General features: G+C 34.0%; 1 pseudogene; it reads left to right on the plus strand.

The window, feature by feature from the left end:
- Nucleotides 1-3,280: 3,280 nt before the first annotated feature.
- Nucleotides 3,281-7,788, plus strand: LOC112611145 (annotated as a pseudogene).
- Nucleotides 7,789-8,005: the final 217 nt, after the last annotated feature.

Genomic DNA, 8,005 nt, shown 5'->3' on the forward strand with positions numbered 1-8,005 from the left:
GGAAATGAAAAGATACACATAGATGCATTGCGTAAAACTAAACTCTATATATAGTTCAGTTTACAGTGAAAAGACACCATTAGCTATTACCCAAAAATGTATAAATTTTTAATTATCAAGAATGGCAGAGAAGGCAAAATTTACAAATTTATGAAAGTTTGAATAGAAAGCCTAAAAGTCCTATTTGAGAGGCTTTTAGAAATAAATGTCATGAGAGAGTTCTCTGTGATGATTAAAAGACTACTAGGCAGATGGAGGTGTGCTATAGAAAGCAAAAGACATTGAAGGAGCTCTAAGAGAAGAATATAGAATAGCTACTATGGCTAAAGTAGTAGAGTGAATTAGCTGGTTTATTCAATGAGCATCTGTTTATATATGTTTGCATGTATTTGCATTGGGAAGGAACATAATGATTACATTTTTGAGTTGAAAATAAATATCCTTGGAAACTGTTTAGAAAAAATATTGCACGCATTACACAATTTTAATGAAAGTCACAGTAAAAAATTGTGGATGTCTTGAATAAGATGGAGGGTATAGAAATTGAACAGGTAGTAGGGATACTATAGTGATTTTAAAGGTAGACTAATATAACTTCAAATTAAATCTGATTTTCAGTTTCAAAGACAGAACATGAATTTGTGTGATGATGTCTGAGAAGAGTCTATGGAACTTGACATTTAGAAATTCATAGTTCAGAATTCTATAGGTTGGGTGGATATGAACCAGATTACAGCAGATGAAGTTTCAATAGGACATAAAGAAAACAGTAAGCACCTAAAATTCTGTGTGAATTTAAAGGCGAGACATGAAATAAAAGGAAGAAAGCAGCATAGAGAAATGAGGAGCAAGGATATTGTAATTATAATGAGAATAGATAAGGAAAGTTGAAATGGTGTAAAATTATATGAATTATTTAATTAAGTTTAGCTTAAAGCTGTGTCGTTACATATTTTAAGTTCAGTAAAGGTTTCTCTGTGCATAGTGAACAGTATCTTAACTGGATGTGTAAACAGATTGCAACCTACTCTTGTACCAGTCACCAAGTTTCAGCCAATTAAAGGTGGCCAACTGTTCAAACCATGTTCAAATAAGGCAAACTCCAAGCCTGAACCAATCCAGCAGTTTCTATACCTCATTTCTGTTTTCTGCATGTCACTTTCCTTTTCCTGTTCATAGATCCTCTATGACCTTGGGGCAGTGCTGGAGTACCTCTGAATCTAATCTTGTTTGAAGGCTGCCCGGTTTGTGAATTGTCCTTTGCTCAATTAAACGCTGTAAAATTTAATTGTATGAAGGTTTTTTTCTTTTAACATTATTAATCTGAAACAGGATGGCAGGGTTTAAAGATGGTGGTGGTGATGGTGGCAGTGAGGATGATTATTATTATATTGATTGTAATTGCTTGCGTGTGTGTGAGTATGTGTAGTTATGTGCAGATATGAAGAGAGAAAGAATGGGGAAAGGAAAAGGAAAGAGGAGAGACATAATTTAACAGATGTCTTGTTTTCCGACTGAAGAAAGAAAAGCAAGCATTGCTGAGAATGCTGGAAATGGTGGGATTTCTCCTCACTATTTGCTTGGTGTCTCTGCCTCGTATTTCTCAGTCTTCACTTTTCAGGGGAATACAAACAGCCAAGACCTGTGGAATTTCCATATGCAGGTACACTCTTCTCTCATTTCTAGTCCTACAATTACAACACTAATTCATATCCTTAGTTTTATCTCACCAGGATTGCTGCAATAGTGTCTTAAATAGTCTCCTTATGTTCAGTCTCTTTTCTCAAAAGCAACACACATGCTGTGTTTTTATTTACTTTGGCTTCTTAAAAGTTTCCCATTCTTAAATGAAACGTGCTTAGGCATTTGAGGAACTCCATCGACTAGCTTATGTGATGCCAATTGTCATTTATTGCCATTTTACACATACTTTGTGTCACTGATTATTTTTGCCACTGACACTGGAATTTTCAGACTATTACTTTTCTGAAACTTCTTATCTCCGCCCATAAAATCTCTTCATTTACCACTGTCTACTAAAAATTATTACAATCACTTATATTTTCAAACAGTGTTTGTCCATCTAGTCTATGTGAATCTGACCTTAAAATTTTTTCTTCAGATCATAGTTTTATGCAACTAATAATAAGCTAACCTACATAATAACTATATGTGTACTTCTTATTACCTAAGTCTGATAAGTTACAATTTAAGAGTAGGTAAATTTAAATTCTTTTAAAATTATTTTATTAGCCTTTACTGTTGGTAAGGAGTAATTGTAAATGTCAGTTTGATCAACTTATACAGATTCATTAAATTTTTAAAAATCTTGAAGATTTTAAAGCAAGTGCTAATTTATACAACTATCAAATAATTGTTTTATTTGGGGGGGGACACAAGACATATTATTCATTTCTTAAATTTTATATATACATTTTGATAACTTTGTAACCTATACAAAGCAAAATATCAAGTAAGTCCTGACACTATAGCATATTATTACTGTAGAATATAGTTTTACTGTGAAAAATAAACAGAAAGTATGAAAAACACAGAATAACTTAAAAGAATGCTGATATAAATGTATTTACAATTTATATTCAAATTCATTTATATTCAAATTCATTTGAATACGGTTTGAACACAGTAACTTAAAAGAATGGTAATATAAATGTATTTACAACCTATAGACTAATCCAATAAAATAGTTAAAAATATTTAAACATAACCTTATCCAATTTTATTTTTTGTAAATGCCAAAGGCTTAGTGTTTCAAATGATCTGCATTTTCAAAGATCAATATTGCCATTTTCAATTTTTTATATTTATCTAAGTTCTAACTATAGTGTATAATATTTACATGTGTTGCAAACACTATTTTAGAAGTTGGAACTTTAAATATCAACTCTGTTATATTATATATTAACAGCAACTAATTCTAGAAGTTCCAAAACTTTTGGAAACTTATTTAGAGATGCATATATTTTTGAAAAAAAATCAGAAAGTTTTAATAAAAACAAAGATTGATTATTGTCTTTTATCTTTTAATGGATTCACAATATATAAATTTTATACTCCTTGGATATTATCTTTCATTCTCATAACAACCCGGGAAATAAAGTATATTATCATTTGTGAATATATTGACATAATAATAACGATAAAACCTAATATTAATTCATAATTTAACATATACCAGCAATTTTACTATGCTTATGACATGAATCACTTATTTAAAACACTCTCATTTTACAGCTGAAACCATGAATGGTTCAGAAGCATGCCTGACTTAAGAGAGTGGAATCTGACTAGAATTCCAGGTTCGACCTTCTCCACTGCCGGATGGTAAGTACTTGTGTACTTTTAAGACCTACTGGTGCTTCACAGACCTGCAATTATTTTTATTAAGTTGCTATATCCATGTCTATGTCTTTGCATTTTGATCTGCATTTTGTTATTATTTATCATTTATTTTCAGGGACTTCAAAATGTAAAGTGCTTATTTTAGGCCCTGCAGTGGGAAGGAGACATGTAGGTTAATTTTTTTCTGCCACATTCATCCTACACATTTCTGAGAGACAGAGCAAAAGTTGTGAAGGGGGATCCAAAGCATCAGGAATCAAAAGCTTACATGGATCAATGGTAAAGACAAAAAACAATAAACTACGAATGTAGGTTTATTCAATACATTGGCCTGACAGATTTAATTTCTGCTCATTAGAATTGTATTTATGATGGTAAAACATGACTTTGAAATATATTTTTTATAAGGTAAAATGCACAAAAAATTTTATAGAAGTTAAATATCTTTGTTCTTTTCTAGGACTTATGCTGTTCATGAATTTATAAACTATTGAATATTAAAACATGTTCAGTAATTCATATTCTATATTATTGTAATTTTAAGTATTTTGGACAAGAATTAAAAATATTCATTTGTTAAGCAATGACTTATTTCTGTTCGTAAAGTTTTAATAAAATGCAAAACTGTATTCAGGAAAGATGGTTTAAAATTTTGCAGACCCTTACCATGTGATGGTGCAGAGATGCTATTACTGTGACTATGATTGCATTCTCCACACAATTTCACCAAATTCTGATTGTTATGTCTCTATTTATGTCTTTTTTTTTTTCTTCCTTACAACAGGTAAGCTAATCTTGCCATTCTCTTTGTCCTTCACCTACCAGAATGTTTGGAGTCTCTCAAATTAAATCCAGTTACTTTGTAGCAGGTCCAGCCTTGTCAATGCCAATAAACATGGTCCAACAAAAAGCAAATAAGTAATACAATCAGTCTAAAGAAGAAAGCTGACCACTGCCCTTCTACTAATCTAGACTAAAGTCACATGAACTACTTCGGCATTTATGTCAAAATATTAAGTCATTGATGTTTGTGTCAACTGAAGTCCCTAAGAATTTTTGTTTTAATATAATCTGCTGTTATGGCCATTTGGTTCTTTGAAATTAATTTCATGGCTTTCACTTGCAGTTATTAGAGGTCGCTTGTCAGATGTGGTCTATTTTTCTAGTCTGTCAAAATCATCTTTGTATCACAATTTTGTTCTCTAATATTTCATGTTAGCAAAAATATAATATCTATATGCTATCTATGTGCTAAAATTAAGCCAATGATAAATATATCCAATAAACAAAGGTCAAGTTTAAAATATAATTTTTTATTTTGAATACTCTTATTATTCAAAAATTATATTCACAGTTTATATTTTATTACTGCAGAGCAAGCACCATGTTAGGCAGCATATCTTTGATTTCCCCATGAAATTAAATACCCTTGTTCAGAAAACAAATATATATATATATATATTCATTTATATTATATGTGTAGTTCTTGTTCTATTATATATTTAGATAGTTTTCAGTATTTCCCAAATAGGCTTCCAAAATATTAGGTTTATTCCACCATTTTTGTCATAAAATCTTCTTAAAATAATATTTAAGAATGTATCAATGTTAACATTGTCCGATAACGAAACCATTATTAGTTACACAAAAACTTCATGATGATAGCTAAACAAACAGATTCTCCCTAACTGAAGTAAAAACTAATATGCAAATTGATACTAAAGTCAGGAAAGGAAAAGAGATGGCTTATGCAAAGGAAATCGATGCTCAAGATGTCTGTAAATCTGTCAGATCAGAAAACAGAACATGCAGCAAACATGAAAATGAACCCCTCTTCCACCTTTTATAGAATATGTTAGTTCACTGATGTGGAACGAACAGTATCTTTAAATTAGTGACATCAATACAAAATAAAAAATTCTGTTGATTATTTTATTTTTAAAATTAAAACGTTGATTAAAAGCATCAATTATTTAAAGCAATAATAAAATTAGTAGACAACACATACAACGTATTTTACAATTGTTACATATCTTATTTAATAAATTTATGTGTAATTTACTGTACTAAAGAATGCAGCGCTAAGTGAGAAGTAACTGAAAGAACTAAGATCAAATGTGATAGTTTAGAATAAATATAGATTTGAAGATCTTCAAGTCAACAATAAAGGACCGAGGGTGCCGAGTGTGAGTGGCCTCGTTGATTGACGTGAGTGAATTCAGATACAACTCAAGCTTGCTAGAGGGCTCTTCAAAAATAAAAAACTGATTCCGTGCAAGAGAGCAAAGTTACTGCTGTTTACTGTTCAGAGACTTACAGGTGCTTGCCAGCATTGCAACAGGGACTCATTTATTGAGCAAGACTTATAATTATCTCTTCGTTTGGGAGATCCTAATAAACTGTTACTACAATTTCTCTACTGACTTTCAAAATTTTGAAGTTTGAAAGACACCTTTGCAACTAAAACATCATAAGCCCAGCCAGAAGAGAGAACCTTGTTATAAGGCGTCTGTCCAGTCAAAATGGTCAGCGGAGGGGCCCTTTGAAACCCAGTGGTGACCCTGGGAGGGGGCCAGACACAGCAACAGATTACTTATTTGTGTGAAGTGCCTTATGCTGAAAAACACCAGGACAATCAATAATGGCACCCAGCAGCAAGCACAGTTTAGACCACCACTATTAGATGTGGCGACGACTGGAAAAAGACTTTAAAACTCCCTCCGAAAAATCTAAGAATTAAACCTTCAGATGTGACCTCCACAAAAGAAAATGAGTTTGAAGATTATTGTTTGAAACGGGAGTTATTAATGGGAATTTTTGAAATGGGCTGGGAAAAGCCACTTCCTATTCAGGAGGAGAGCAATCCCATTGCTTTATCTGGTAGGGATCTTAGCTAGAGCAAAAAATGGAACAGGCAAGAGCGGAGCCTACCTCATTCCCTTACTTGAACCGCGAGATCTGAAGAAGCACAATATACAAGAAATGCTGCGTGTTCCAACTAGAGAACTTGCTCTACAGGTCAGTCGCATTTGCATGTAGATCAGGAAACACATGGGAGGGGCGAAAGTGATGGCAACCACAGGAGGAACCAATTTACGAGACGACGTACTAAGGCTTGATGATACAATGCACGTGGTGATTGCTACCCCTAGGAGAATCCTGGATCTTATTCAGAGAAGAGTCCGGGCATGGTGGCTCACGCCTGTAATCCTGGCACTTTGGGAGGCTGAGGTTGTCAGATCACGAGGTCAAGAGATGGAGACCATCTTGGCCAATGTGGCGAAACCCTGTCTCTACTAAAAATGCAAAAATTGGCTAGGCTGGTGGCATGCGACTGTAGTCCCAGCAGCTCAGCAGGCTGAGGCAGAAGAATTGCTTGAACCCGGGGAGGCAGAAGTTGCAGTGAGCTGAGATTGTGCCACTGCACTCCAGCTTGAGCAGCAGAGGGAGACACCGTCTCAAAAGAAGAAGAAAAAAAAGAGTAGCAAAGGCTAATCATGTCCAGATGATAGTATTGGATGAGCAGGCAGATAAGTTGCTGTCACAGAATTTTGTGCAGATAAATGGAGGATATTATTCTCATGCTACCTAAAAACAGGAAGATTTTACTATATTCTGCTACTTTTCCTCTTAGTGTACAGAAGTTCATGAATTCCCATTTGCAGAAACCCTATGAGATTAACCTAATGGAGGAACTAACTCTAAAGGGAGTAACCCAGTACTATGCATGTGTAACTGAGCTCCAAAAAGTACACTGCCTCAATGCACTTTTCTCCAGGCTTCAGATAAATCAGTTGATCATTTTCTGTAACTCCTCTCAGCAAGTTGAATTGCTAGCCAAGATTTCTCAACTAGGTTATTCTTGCTTCTATATTCATGCTAAAACGAGGCAGGAACATCAAAATTGTGTATTTCATGATTTCTGAAATGGCTTATGCCACAATCTTGTTTGCACTGATCTGTTTACCCGAGGTGTTGATATACAAGCTGTGAATGTGTTAATAAACTTTGATTTCCCAAAGCTGGCAGAGACCTGTCTCCATCATATTGGAGATCAGGTCGCTTGGGTCATCCTGGCTTAGCCATCAACTTGATCACATATGATGGTCGCTTCAACCTGAAAAGTATTGAGGAGCAGCTGGGAACAGAAATTAAACCTATTCCAAGCAACATTGACAAGAGCCTGTGTGTGGCAGAATACCACAGTGAGCCTGTAGAAGATGAGAAACCTTAACAAGCATGCTTTGACAAACTACAGAAGGCTCGTTTGGATCTGTGACACATCGTTTTGAGGAGAATGCTCTTCTCTTTGTGGGTTTTTCATGTTTTATTTTGGAACTATGAAGACTTAAAAGAGCTCAGGCATTTTTTCTTTTTTAACTGGTGATGGGAAAAAGGCTGAAAAGAAGGAATACACCTTTTTGGTTCCACTTGTTTGCACTATGTGCTTACTTAACATTACTTGCACTAACTACTGGTTTTTTAAAAAAAATGTTTTCTGGGGAAAGGAGACAAGGAAGTAAAAGAAAGAAGAAAAGGGGAGAAACCCTAAAAAGAGAAGAATGTTAATGAAGACACAAGCTTATCTATGATTTCAAAATTCTCCAGTAGCTGACTTGAGTGCATTTCAACTTCTCCGAGT

Source organism: Theropithecus gelada, chromosome 17 (genome assembly GCF_003255815.1).
Source record: "Theropithecus gelada isolate Dixy chromosome 17, Tgel_1.0, whole genome shotgun sequence".
Taxonomy (NCBI): domain Eukaryota; kingdom Metazoa; phylum Chordata; class Mammalia; order Primates; family Cercopithecidae; genus Theropithecus; species Theropithecus gelada.